The sequence below is a fragment of the Amia ocellicauda genome, chromosome 14 (genome assembly GCF_036373705.1).
Source record: "Amia ocellicauda isolate fAmiCal2 chromosome 14, fAmiCal2.hap1, whole genome shotgun sequence".
NCBI lineage: Eukaryota > Metazoa > Chordata > Actinopteri > Amiiformes > Amiidae > Amia > Amia ocellicauda.
Window position 1 is genome coordinate 12,810,302 of NC_089863.1, and position 15,319 is coordinate 12,825,620.

Below are 15,319 nucleotides of genomic sequence, written 5' to 3' on the forward strand. Positions count from 1 at the left end.
TGTCAGGCTAAGAAATATCTTCAGCAAATTAGACCAGGCCAAGTGGAAACTCATGCTAGACTAGTTCAAAGAAAAACATATTTGGCATAGCTTATATACATTATGGTCAACACAGGCTGTCCATAAGCCTCAATCTACAGCCTTTTGCTCTCGTCAGAGGGTTGCAGGTGTGGTTAATGAATAAAAAGGCCAGTTCTTGCTGATTAAAAGCATTGTGATCCTTTGCTTTGAAACCCAGACAGTCTAGAAATTACAATATGTTGTACTATGACTATGAACACAGACATATTCTGCTATGTTTATTACACATATACTGAAACCACTGAATCACTTGTCAATGTGTATACTAATCATTGGTAGAAGCTCTTACTACCAATATTGAAGACTCTATTGCGTTTTCCAGGCTGCAAACAATGTGTAAATGCAATCTATGTACTTGGGTTACTCTAATGGGTTACTGAAGATCTTCTCCTGCAACAGTGAAAGATGGTCAGTTTTAAAAAGAAAAATAGCCTACAAGACAAAAGTGTGACCAGAAGACCCTATAGAATGAACACAAAGCTGGATGTTGATATTTCTGGAGATAATGCAAGACAGGACACTCAGAGGAAGTAATCAAGCAACACATCTTCAGCTATACTCTCTCACACACAACCACACAGGTAAATGCACACTGACACCTAGTCTCCCAGTCCCTTAAAAATAAAAATAGCAACATGTTTTGTGTGATCTGCTTATACAAAGTAATGGCTGTGTTTCAAGATCTCCCTGAGTTCAGACAGCCATTGGCAGTCTGTCTGCTTCTATATGGTGAGTGAAATTGCATAATATTCCAAATATGATTCCTATGTTTGGCAATCCCAATAGCCTATAGCCAACAATATGGGTTTTGTAATCCAATTAGTCATTTTGAAAATTATAAGGTTTTGATTGCTGAAACGTGTTTTTCTACGCATATGTTCAAATATTATTATAAGTATTTATTTTATTAGCAGATTTGCACCTGATATAGTCTGCCTGTCCTGATTGGCTGAGCAAGATCAATCCTGTGGAATTTAATTTTGATCAGGTTATAAACCCAGGTCTCTGGATTAATGCCTTGATCAGCTGTTTGATCATGAACACTAATTCTTCTGTAGTGTAAGGCACTGTAGTGTTTTCTGCATTGATACGCAGCTGTAATAGACAGAGCCATCTCAAAGTGCTTTCATGTTTATAGATACATATATTGTTATATTACAATGCAAGTATCGTTAATCTAATAATACAAAAAAAAAAAAAAAAAAAATTTAAACAGGTGTGTAAAACGTTGCTATATTGGACAAGCAATTGTTGAATTTGGATATAGTAATGTATACATAATAATTATTAAATGCAATAATTTAGTTGAGAAATGGGAGTTAAATCTCAGATATTACTCTTATTGATTATTATAACTGGAATTATTTTGTACAGTAATCTAAAGTATTGTTGGGAATTTAAGCAGGTTTTTCTTGTGATCAGTGTAATTAAAACTGTCTACATCTAACCCAATTGATAAACTACATGACTGTGGCTTTTAAAATGCTTATCATTGACTTTGCCCGGTCTTGCCCTAAAGGGCTCCCAGCCTTGACCTGGGCCTTGGCCTTTTGAGTGCCAGCCTTGAATCCAAGACTGGGTAGACAACATCTGTGTTTCAAAAATATATACACTATTGAACAGGGCAATATTGCATTTTTATTTTATCTTATGACATGATTTAATTTACTAAGAACCTAAAAAAAGAAAAAGGTTTGAGTTTGAAAGTTATTAAAAACTATAAAACTGCATGTAGTGATCTCAGTGAGCATCCTAAATTGATACTTGACACCTTGCAATTTCTGAAGGAAAGAGGCCTAAAGTTGGTGTAGTGGTCAATAGTTTATTAATATGGACCAGTGAGATGACCCATTTCATATTTCTTTGGGTTTACTTTGCAGTGAAAGAAGAAACATTGACCCACTGCACTTACCCGCCACCTATCAAAAGTAAAATAGTTTAAATAATTCAGTGGATTGACATTGCTATGAATAAATGTAGCTCTGCCAACTGAAAAAAAAAAATCTCTTTGGGAGGTTTTGATGCATCGCACAATATTACTGTTAGTGATTGTGTTTCCAGCTCTTCAGGGTCCAATCAGAGGCTCCCCTCCAGTGCTGGTCAATGGGATCCTGGGGGAGTCGGTTGTCCTGCCTTCAGGGCTCGACGAGAGACGCTGCAGCTCTGCCAGCCGAGTCTAGGTGCATTGGTCAAAAGACAGGAAGCTTGTCAACCAATACTATGATAATGAAATGAGGCCATGTTGTATAATACATGCTGGAAAATATGGTTTGGTCACAAATGATGGGTCTCTGAACATCAGTTCTCTGGAAGCTGAAGACAGAGGAATTTACATGTTCAGTGGAGGTGGATCTTCAGAGCAGTTCCCTGGAAAAAGTATTACTCTTCATGTGTATGGTAATAAGCTATTGTTAACCAGTAACCATGTAAACCAGTTATACATTATACATTTAAGACATGTATTCCATTATACCTGAGCAGGTCTCCTTGAATGATCTCCTCCAGAGATTTATTGAAATGATAGTCTGTACAATTTAACAATTGAAAAACAATAACCACCCAATAGGTAACAAAAAAAGTACCACTCAATAGGTAGTACACGGCATAGGTGCCGACTATGCGGGGGCTCAAGCGCTTCAGACCCCGCTGATTAGGGGGCTCGCCCCCCCCCCCCTTTGGAATTTTGGAAGAAAATAAAACACCCCCCTTTCCCCCGGCTCTTACAGGAGAAAACATTGTCAGCCCCATCGCTCTCGCTACTTATTTTTTTTGACAGTGGTCGTAGGGGTTTTGGCTTAGTAACTCAGCCGCTAACCCCAGGGAATTTCAAAACTCAGTGCCTATGGTACACGGTACAGTAATTGTAGGTACTGGGTAGTGAAGATATTTTTTTTCTACTTTGTTTAATCATAATAGTTTTCTTTAACAGAGAGGATCAGATCGGTGCAAATACAATCACAGCGGAACTACGGGACAGACAACAAAACCTGCCACTTGACTTTAAACTGCACTGTGACGGGTGGCAGCCAGGTTGATCTAATTTGGCTGAAAGGCAAGAATAAGAATCCAGAAGAAACAAAGCAATCGGTTCTGCAGTCGACTGTTAAACCTACAGATGATTATTATTCCTACACCTGTGTCGCCTCCAATCCTGTCAGCAATCAGTCTGATACCATTGAGGGTAATGAGTGCTACACACAGGGTAAAGCTATTCAAAGATTTGTGGATATTAGATTTGTTGTGGGAGTCTGTTGGTTTGTAATTAATTGTCTGTAAAGGGCAGGATTTCAAAATAAATAATTTAAGAAAGATGTGTGTGACTTAATAAATAAAATACCAGTGAGACACTTCCAGTGACATGATGGCAGGGATTGTGTCCAGATGTAGGAGATCTCTAAATGAACATTTAAATATGACTGCAGATATCATGAAGGATTTTATTTTGCTGTGTGTTCTGGATAGACAACAGTGTCACCTTGTGGTTACAGACACACACTGGCTGTACAGAGAGAAGAGGACTAAGCATATCTGTTGAAATGATCTACAGTGTGGATGTTTTGCTCCATTAGGACCCAGTGTCTTCCACGTCTCTATGGGGTGTCTGCTGAAGTCAGTGCTGTTCTCTGTGGGGCTGCTTGTCATGCTGTCTGCTGTCATTGCAGTGCATGTCTGGGAGACACTGAGACACAGGTGAGTCTTCATCAGGTACCGGCTGCATTGAAAGATCACGGCAAAAGAGTTCAGTGATATGAATACTCTTATGAACTAATTTGTAGTTGACATAGTAATGGAAACTATTAAGGGATGTTACTTACATGGGTGTGAGGTTGAAGGTCAATAGCTGGTTGATGGAATAGATATCTACAACACTCCCAGTGAAAATTAGACGAATGCATCCTGTTGGTGAATGTAAAGTTTCCACTTATTCCACAGACATGTCCATTGGATAAGAGAGGAGGAGTTGAAGATCAAATTGTAAATGCCTTGAATAACATCTAATTATATAAATCTGTCTATTAACAGGAAAAAGAGGCAAACTGACAGAGAAACTGGACAGGACCTGGGAGTGACAGAAAGCTTTTCATGACAGAAAGCTTTTCAAGTGCAAAATAAAATAAAAAAATGAAATGTAATCAACTTTTTATTTTCAAATAAAATACAGTGTATTTAAAAAATATGTTTTAGTATCTATTATCATATTCATATAAATCATTCAATAAAATATATTCAGAGATAGGATATGGCTGCAAATATATATGTTTATTCTCTTCACCAGAATCTGTTTTCTTTTTTTTTTCTTTCGCTGTGAATATGTAGGAAACTGGATCACTTCAGCTGATAAAGCATTATCTCTCAGTTCTGTTGGCTGACTGCTATACAAAATACAAAATATGGCAGTCCAGAGAAAATCATAAAGTCTTGCAGATGGGTCTGTAAAGCTTTAGTTGGTGTCTCAGACCAGAAATATAAATAAATCTGGTCAAATATGCACAACTGACAGATTATAAACACCTTATAAATAAGCTGTTAACATAATAGTTTTCATATAAAGGGGTTTTAATTGATAAACAATAAATCTCTTGTAAGCTAGTAGAAGCTCTTACTACCAGGTCATCAACACAAATATTTAACTTATTCTAAAGTATGAAGGATTTGTTAATGCAAAACTCTCTGTCACCAGTGAAAGCCAGTCAGTATTAAACACACACACTCTCATGTTAAAATACTGAAATAAACTGATAACACACAGGAAATACAAATTGTCACATTGCTGACGCATCTCATTTAGAAGGACATTAGACAACAAACATAACCCAGCCCCTAAAACTTGAAAAGAGTCAAATGTTTTGTGTGATCGCCATTATACAACATAATGGCAGAGTTTTAAGGTTTCCCTGATTTCAAACAGCCATGGTCTGTCTGCTTCTATATGGTGAGTGAAATTGCCTAATATGCCAAACAAATATGAATTGCACAGTCACTATTGGGTTCTGCATGATATGAATATATTTTAGTAATGCGTTATATAAAACCATAGCATGATAAATCATTTGCAGCTAGTGTCAAAGAGGGGGCAGTGACTCAATGCATCACTAATCATGTTTATTATATCACTTCAGATGTTTTTTTCACTTTCTGCCCTATATTGTTTTCTTTTTCTTTTATTATGGTGTGATTATTTTATTTTGTTTGGATTGTGTTTTCTTGATTTAATTGTTACACTCTACACACTTGATTACTGTTGCACTCAGCATGCTCCGCTAAGACACATATTCACCTGGACTAACCTGCATTCCCCCCACTTACCCAATCCACGTGCACCCCTGACCTTGGTGTAGCCTTTCTAGACTGCTGCATGTAGTCTCTACGGCTTGTAGAGCAGTCAGCTAGAGACCATAAACGATGCAGCATTTCATCCAGGTAGAGGGTGAAGAAGAGCAGGACCAGCCCGATCCCCGTATTGAGCTTCAGACCAGGTGAGAGAGGACCTGGGTGTAACGAATTAGTGACCAGCGGACTCGGCATCGAAACCAGTCCAGTTTAGTGCTGGAATGAACTTGCATAAGTAAATGAAAACACACATGAAGAATTAAACCATTAGTGAATTAAGCCAAACGGTAAAGCAACATTAAGTGATTTAAGCAATTGAATAATAAAGAAACCATAATTAAATCAATGAAGTGAAAACCAATGAAGACATACAATGAGCTCAGCAAGCACCTCTTGTGACATATAACAAGAGGCAGATTGTTAGGGTTTTTAGTGGCCATTCTTCTTATTTTTAGTGGGGTTAAATAGGTTTTTATAGCAGCATTCGTTTTACCAGAGTTATTAAAGGTATTTTAGCATTATTTCCTTCTAGCCCTGTATTGGAATTCTGGTGCAGTCTTCATGCCCTGGCCATCTTTGTAATTGTTACGATGTTCATAAATATAATGGTTGCAACTTACCTGTCTGTGTTGTGGTGCCCTGGGGTCCTGAGCCGAACCTGTGGGGAAGAGTTGGGTGTGTCGAGCCCCTCACTCGTAAAACTCGAGATGGTGTAGTCGATTTGAAAGTGTAGCTTTGCACCCATAGAGTGTGACACTATTTTAATATAGTAGACAATATCTGTGATTCAAACATTGATCCAGTAATGGCTAAAGTTTCTGGAACTAACCTTAAATTGTAGTGAAATTCCTGCCAAACGTCATGACAAGAAAATCTAAACAAAACATTTGCATTGGCATTTAGCAATTTTTTTAAACTTTTATATTTATTTTTTATTCCTAATCTTTTAAATTCTCATTGCTTAACTGCTAAATGTTTTAAATAGTTATTTAGCCTATTCATTTTAACAGAGCAATATAGATTTATTTTATTTTATTTAATAATGTTATTAAATGTATTAAAGACAATGTCATAATTAAAAAAATGGAAAACAACAGCACTCACACAATTTGAAACCAAAGTTAATCCTGTACCAAAATATTAGAAAAGAGAGATCCTGTCCACACACTGCACTGAAAAAGAAACATCATCATAAAATACATAGATCATCATTAGGCTAACACTAACAAACACCAATTGTCAGTAAAATGCTGGATTAGAGGCAAGACCTTAATTTGAATAGAATGACGCCTGCAGTTATCAAAGACTTCCCCAAAAGTTCATGATTATATTAATTACATAACTGAAGACCAGACACCTATAGTCACAAAAGTATTTAATTAGTAAGAAAACAATCAAGGACCTGACATTGAAAGAAATATAAATGGCCAATGTTATGGAGCAAGGCCCATCCCTTTGCAAAGTTGTTGGAAAAACCAAACAAAGGCTTACCTGGGGTGGGGTTGTGGTGTGGTCATCTTGGGAAAGTAGGGGTGAGGTTACAGAGGCCATCTTGACAGGGGATTTTATAAACCTGAGTTGCCTTATTGTTGATATGGGGAGGGGGTTAATATTGTTTGTAGTGTTATTCCCTTTGTTTATAGTTTTAGATTTAGGTTTGAATTTAATCACTTTTTATTATAAGTTTGTTATTTTTATTTTGAAACCCATTTTTGTAACATGTGTCTGGGGGTTATATGATGGGCCTTTTAGTGTCACTACAATTTTTGAATGGTTGGCTCTAGGTGGCGGGGCTAAGCAGCCCAAAGTATAAAAGCTGGTTCAAGGGCCTTAGTAGGGGAGAGCCTTGTAGAGATTACTTAGTGTGTTGCAGTGACTACACTGGTTGTGTTCTGGACCTTTGGGCTTTTTGACCAAAAGACAATAAATGTTCCTGTTTTTGAAGCCTTGCTACCCTTGTTCTTGCGTGTCTGACTTTGGGACCATTACAACCAATGACCGCGATCTTAAAGAAGAATGAAAATTACAGGTAATTGCACACCAAATAACAAATTAAGGAAATGAACAGACACAAAATCAGATACCAATATCAATGGCACCAATGTAATGTTTTCTACTGTTTTTTTTGTTTTTTGTTTTTTCCCTCAGTTGAGCACTTTTTTTTTAGCACGTTAAGACCTCAATCCACAAAGAAATAAAAAGTGGTGTCATAGATAATGTTTGTCGTTTCTTTTTCAATGCAGTGTGCGGACAAAATCTTTCTTTTCCAATGTCAAAGTTTAAAATACAATTTGAGTTTGAAAGTTTTTTTAATCTGCATGTAGGCATTTTCAGTTAGCATCCTGAAATGTAAATAATGTAACTTCGGTGACACCGTACAATTTCTGAAGGAAACTGGCCTAAGCTTGGTGTAGTAGTCAATATTTTATTAATCTGACTCAGTGAGATGTAGAAACATCCATTTCATATCTCTTTGGGTTTGCAGTGATGGGGAAAAAAGACACACTACACTTACCCCCCACCTAGCAGACACAAAATAGATAAAATAATTCAGTACATAATCATTACTATAAATAAATGCAGCTCTGCCATCTGGAAATTGTTTTGCAATCTCTTTGGGAGGTTTTGATGCATCGCACAATATTACTGTTAGTGATTGTGTTTCCAGCTCTTCATGGGCCAATCAGAGGCTCCCCTCCAGTGCTGGTCAATGGAATCCTGGGAGAGTTGGTTGTCCTGCATTCAGGGCTCGACGAGAGACGCTACAGCTCTGTCAGTCCAGACCTGGTGCAATGAAAAAGGGATGGGAGGACTGTCATCCAATTCATAAATAAGACAGTAGAGACTAATTTACTTTGCAGCAGAGTCTCTGACCATTAATTCTCTGACAGCTGAAGACAGAGGAAATTACATGTTCAGTGGAGGTGGATCTTCAGAGCAGTTCCCTGGAAAAATGATTACTCTTCATGTGTATGGGAATACATTCTTGTTTACCAGTAACCAATGTAAATCGGTTACACATAATACGTTTAAGAGGGAGCACCCTCCATGACAATTTGTCCTGCGTCAATTCGCCCCCATTATTATATGTTCTCAACTTGAGCCATGATGAATTGACGGGGACGAATTGTCATGGACCCAGTTAAAGACATGCAGTGAACCCCAACAGAGAGAAACGTTAATCCTGAGCAGGTCTCCTTGAATGATCTCCTTCAGAGATTTATTGAAATGATAAGTGTGTTCATATACAATCACAGAGGAGTGGGTCATGGATGATTGTTCAGTCATTGAATTTTTAATGTGCATAATTCATGTATGAAAATATAAATTTAAATAAAACAGTTTAAATATCTGAACATATCATATGATATGATTTATGCAACATTGAAGAACCCAGTCTGGATGCATAGATGGTAAATGTATTTATTTAACATGCCAGGCCTGGAAGGGGCCCGACATGGAAGCACTCTACCTCAGCAGAGACTTATTGAACAGCAGAAGTTTACAGCCTTTTATACAATGCATGACATGTTGGTCTGTGGGCAGGGGCACAGACAGATTTCCCAAAGTGTTGTCTTGAGATTGGGTTTCTGAATGTTTGTGGTGGTCTTCCTGAGCAGTGGGGGTCATCATGGAAGCAGGTGTTTTCCTATTGTGGCATACAAACTGCCCAATCTCACATTTCTTTAACAATGGACAATGAGGTAGTCAATCACTATAATGTAGCATCTTCAGCCTTGAGAGAATAACAGGAAACCCCAAACAAACTGGTATCTGTGGGCTATTGATCTGTTTGGGTATTCCTCTTATCAATATGAACAGAAGTCAAAGTGGAGAGGAGAATGTCCAGAGCATATCCTCTGGACAACTGCCTGTTGCTAGCTTGACAAATCTACTTTGCTCAGTCTGCATATTATTATTATTATTTCTAATATAAAACATAATACAGTTTATATAAAGCATTAATAACAGCTCTACAAACGTACTTTCCTAAAATAAATGAAAGCTTCAAACAGTCATCAGATATCCATTAAAGAAGACAACAGGAAACACTAATAGGATCTAGCTGTATGCTTAACACACAGTACTATTTCTGGTGTAGCAAAAATGAAGCATAATCATATTTGTCTGTTTGAAGCCTCCTTACAAATTAGATATAAAATCCACACTAATTTGAGATTTCATGTATTTTTTCATGTTCATAGTCTTGCTTAAAATAAAATATCAGGAATGCAAAACAAAGATCCTCAAGGGTCTAAATCCACAGCTTAAATATAATTTACAAACTATCAACAATCTCATACTGGTCGAGGTAAGAAATTCCTTTGTTGGACAAATTAATTCATAGGGAAAAACAGAAGACCCTGCTACCCCTAAGAAATTGAATTATTATACAGATTTGATTCCTTCTGCAACCTACTACTATTTACTTCTATACACATCAGAGATAAATACCCTGTTATTTACACCAGCATCAGCTCAGTGGTTTCTAACCATCTCCCAGACATGGACTCCACTGATGGTTGAGAGCATGAGGACCAGACCCACAGAGTACACCACTGTCTTCCACCAGCACAATGAAAACCCGTCAGGGACACCTGCAATGAAATTAAGGGAAAAACCAAGTATAGCACCATTTGAATGGATACAATGCAGTGAAATATACAATTCCAGTGAGAATCTGGACATTCTACATGTCATTAGAAATGTGATAAATAAAATGAGACCCAGCTCATAGTTTGTAATTGCAATCACACTTACTTGGATAAACTTTATTTATTCCAAGTGATCTGAGGCTCCAGCTGACTCGATTACTGGCGTTGCACACAAACAAGCTGCCATCTGTGTGGACATCTATGAGCAGAGCAGCAGACCTGTTGTAGTTCCTAGCCTCCTCTCTGCACAGAGAATTGCTGCAGATGAAGGTAGACACATGGTTTCCCTTCACAGAGCATGTGATCAAGACGTTGCAGGTTTCACTGCTCAACAAATTGGAGTTCACCACCATTTCTGGTGTGTCGATCTTCTCTGAAACACAAACATTCATGGGCAAGAGATTATAAGATTATAAATGCAATATAATGAAAATTTTGACCAATGAAACAGAGTTGTGAGGCAAGTTGTGTTGTGAGCACCACAAGAGTTATTTAATTAATAATCTGTATGTGTTCATCAAACACGCTATTTCGTTATCTTGAATGTGTATTAGATATATATAGATGTGCCATGGAAGCCTCGTTGCATGCACTTGTACAAGTTGTAGACTGTTAATTAAATATCTATAAACACACCATAAGGACACTACATGGCCATGCAAAACCCATAGAGCTGGACCTAATGTGTGTATATATATGTACTGTGGGTGCTGTGCTGTAATGATCTACACTGGGATGTACAGCGCATTAATCATGACTTAAAGATGTGCAGAGGACCAGACTGAAGCAGAGCCCGGTTGTGAGTGACAGAGTTTTTAATTCTTGTTTTTTTGATTTTGTTTCCCTTGTAGAGGAAAAAAGCGCCTCCACTGTTTTTCTTATAGTTTTGACTGCTTTTTATATATCGTTTTACAAATTGCCTTGACTGATGTTAAGCGCATACTTTTAATCCCATTAGGAGCTTCACAGGTGACATGCTTGTCTGGAGGCAGTTCACCTCTGATCACTGCGACAAGGATAGAGTCACGGTGCTTTGAGTTTGTCTGTATTTTGGGCACTATTATTAGAAGTATAAAGGTTCAAAGTTAAATGCACGTTTTATGGTTGTGGTGATTTGGTTGGTTTCATTTTGCGCTGGTTATTTTATGCATATCTTCGTTATGTAATTGCAGTAACTGCTCTGTCCTTTTTCCCAGTACTTGGTGGTGGACTGCCTTCATAGTAATTGTAACCGATACATTATATTATATGGTTTGCATTGATTTTTGACTGGGGTTGTTCCCACTTAAGGCCGATTTATACATCTGCGTAGCGATGCAGAGCAGGAGGTTCTGGGTAAGCGTAGCCGCCACTCCTCCGAGACAAACAGTATAAAAGCGCAAGAGACGAAGCTCTGGTGCTTTTTGACAGCCGCCGCTAGATGGTGCAGCGGTAGCGCTGTCGCCATGTTGGACTGCGGGACAGTTACACACACAGCCTGTTCCACCATGTGCTCCACAGCGAAGTCCAAGTGGAAAAACAACAGAAAGTTGTGTTCATCAATGAACTGCAACAACTATCATTTCGATAGTAAACATAGTCTTGCCTTTCACCGTTTCCCTAAAGACCCCGACAGGTAATTATTCACAAAAGTGTAGAAAGTATTTTCAAGTGTGAGCGATGCTGCACTAGCTACTACACCTGCTAACGTCACGTTTTTTTTTTTTTTTTGCCTACTACTGTACTGTATCTTCCTTTAGAAACTGCAGTCCTACAGTAGCCATAAAACATCATATTCATTTCGATTTATATGGATGTGCCTCTAAGTAAGAATGGGGTTATTAAATTAAATACAGTGGCCGAATTCAGTTAATTGATAACCTATTATTGTCTGTAAGACATGCTATGGCGGGAGGACACCACTTTGTTATAAGGTGGTAAAGAATGATAACTTGCAGTACCCAATCCAAACGTACAAAATCAGTCTTAAAAAATGTGAGACTACATAGTCTGCCTGTAGCCTAAACTTCCCCTCCTGCTTTAGAATTAATGTAGCCGTGTTTTTTTCTTCTCAGTAGTTCTTGTTAGTTGTAATGTAGCTACAAGGTAAATGAGTGAATGAATGACAGGTGTGCAAGCTGGGTGCACAATCCCAGGGATGCGTATCACAATCAAATAGAAAATGCTTTAAGAACAAAATCATCCAATAAAGGGTATCAATTTATCTTGTAGATTATCTTGTAGCCATGGTGGATTGAAATGGGATGCAGTGCCCACAAGGGTTAATGCCCCTAACCCACCATCCCCACTGGACGTGGAGTTAAGGAGAAAGCCACCAGAGAAACGTCAGGAGATAAGTATGTAAGATTGTCATTGTATAAATACAGGGACACTGAGTGACTATCACATGATCCATTTAGGAGTGAGTCTTGTCTGCTAATTGATAGTAGTACTTTGTTGTATTGCTATAAAGTGATTTTAGTTCATATTTTTCCAAATATGTGTGGGTTGGCCTGGGAAGGAAGATGTTTATCAGTTGTGTGGAGATTGTGAGTGATGCAGGGCAGTGGTGTGTGACGGTGGTTACACTATATATACAGATCAGAATTCATCACGTTAAGCAGCCAAAATCACAGAATCTGAGCCAAATCAGAATCAGTAAATCATGTCATGTTCGTCATTTTTGTTGTTTAATAAATTAAATTCTGAATAAATGGTAATATATGAAAGAAATAATTATCTATCTATCTATCTATCTATATATATATATAATTGTTTAACACATGCTATTTCGGTAGAGGCATTAAATATATGGCGATAAAAGATTGATAATTTAGTTTGTACTTTTATACGGCAATTTGTTGGAGGGACGTTGTACTGGATTCACAGTCCAAAATGGCAGAGGCGTCACTGTGCAGCTGCGCGCAGATGTTGCAATGGAGGCCTGTGAGCCTCTTTGTCCGAGATCTCAACAGTGTCTCTGCGTCTGCGCGTCAGGCCAGCGCTGATTGGCTGAGAAGGATATTCTAGCGTGTAGCACCGCCGCAGAGAAACCTTGTGTGACATACGAAAGTATTTGAAAAGCAATCACAAAACGCATTTGTCAACAGTATTTTGTCCCTCGAACTGCACATTTCGTTAATATAATTCACATTTCGTGAACATAATTCACATTTTATCCCACGAAATGCCCTCGTATTTCGTGCTTGGTTAGGGAATTCTGGGCATACTCTGCCCATGGCAAAAAATGACTCCAATCATCTTGGGAAGTATTGCAGTAGGATCGAAGAAAGCGTATGATCTCCTGGTTTACATGTTCTGTTTGTCCATTAGATTGTGGATGATAACCAGAGGTGAGACTGACCTTAATATTTAGAGCCTTGAAGAATGCAGACCAGACGCGGGATGTGAATTGGGGACCTCGGTCAGACACAATGTCTTCGGGAATCCCATAAATGCGAAACACATGATGGAACAGGACCTCCGCAGTTTCAAGAGCACTGGGAAGCTTCTGTAAGGGTACAAGCCGACATGATTTAGAAAAACAATCTATTGCCACTAAAATGGTAGTATAACCCTGAGAGCTAGGAAGGTCGGTAACGAAATCAATAGAAATGTGTGACATGGGGCGCCGCGGAATTGGAAGAGGTTCCAAGAGACCAGAGAGGGGATGTCGTGAAGACTTAGACTGGGCACAGATGGAGCAAGCGTTGACAAACTGGGTAGCATCTTGTACTTGTGGTAGTGGGCCACCAGAATTTCTGTCTTATCAAGGTAATGGTACGATGAATCCCTGGATGTCCAGAAGTAGGGTTAGAATGAATCCATTGAAGGAGTGTGTGACGCTTGGATGAAGGTAAATAGATCTTATTAGAAGGACATGTGGAAGGGGCAGGATTAGAGGAAAGTTCCCTTTGAAGTTGATCCAAGAAATTCCATTTGATAGGAGCAACAATAGAAGGTAGAATGGGATCATCAGACAGAGGTTCATGAACAGAGTCAAACTGACGGGAGAGAGCATCTGCTTTGATGTTCTTGGATCCTGGGCGATAAGTCAGGGTGAATTGAAACCGAGTGAAAAACAAAGCCCAGCGCGCTTGACGGGGGTTAAGGCGTTTTGCTGCTTGAATATATTCCAAGTTTCGATGATCTGCGAGTACCAGAAAAGGGTGTTTTGATCCCTCCAGCCAATGCCTCCACTCCTCAAAGGCCAATTTCACTGCCAAGAGTTCCCGGTTACCGATGTCATAATTCCTCTCTGCAGGTGATAATTTCCTAGAAAAGAATGCACAGGGATGAAGCTTAGGTGGTTGACCGTGTCGTTGAGAAAGCACTGCCCCAACGCCATTTTCAGAAGCATCTACTTCCACAACGAAAGGGAGATTAGGGTCTGGGTGCTTGAGGACTGGAGCAGTGGTGAACAGGGACTTGAGTTTGTCGAAGGCAACTTCAGCAGAATCCGTCCATAATAAACGATCAGCAGAGCCCTTTAATAGAGAGGTTAAAGGAGAGGTGACCGAACTGAAGTTTCGGATGAAGCGACGGTAAAAGTTAGCAAAACCCAGAAAACGTTGCAACTCTTTAGTAGTTTGAGGTTGAGGCCACTCAGTAACTGCTTTCACCTTCTCAGGATCCATATGAACTCCACTGGCATCAATGATGTATCCAAGAAAAGCCACGCACTGTTGGTGAAATTCACATTTCTCTGCCTTGACGTTGAGTCCATTTTGTAGTAGACATTGAAGCACCTGACGAACCTGGGAGATGTGTTCAGAGAGAGTAGAGGAGTAGACCAGAATATCATCAATGTAGGCGATCACAAAACGATGAAGATAAGGTCGTAATACCTCATTCACGAAAGCTTGAAAGACTGAAGGTGCGTTGACCAGACCAAAAGGCATGACTAAATATTCATAGTGTCCCGGGTTAGTAATAAATGCCGTCTTCCACTCATCTCCTTTTCGTATCCGGATTAGATTGTATGCACTACGTAGATCAAGTTTTGTAAAGTACCGAGCTCCTCTTACCTGTTCCAGGGCAGCCGGAACTAAAGGTAAAGGATATCTATACTTGACCGTAAGCGAATTAAGACCCCTATAGTCAATACAGGGTCTTAAACCACCGTCTTTCTTTGCCATGAAGAAGAAGCTTGCCACAGCAGGTGAAGTGGATGGACGAATTATGCCTTGTGCTAAAGCCTCCTTGATGTATTCCTCCATGGCCTGCGACTCTGGAAGAGAGAGAGAGGAAAGATTCTGCCCCGAGGTGGAGTA

General features: G+C 39.0%; 1 long non-coding RNA gene across 1 annotated transcript; it reads left to right on the forward strand.

Annotated features, from left to right (window-relative positions):
• Positions 1-3,040: 3,040 nt before the first annotated feature.
• LOC136768745 (uncharacterized) lies at positions 3,041-4,176 on the forward strand. The gene is made up of 3 exons (XR_010822023.1): positions 3,041-3,283; positions 3,651-3,771; positions 4,105-4,176. It is a non-coding gene; the product is annotated as an uncharacterized LOC136768745 (long non-coding RNA).
• Positions 4,177-15,319: the final 11,143 nt, after the last annotated feature.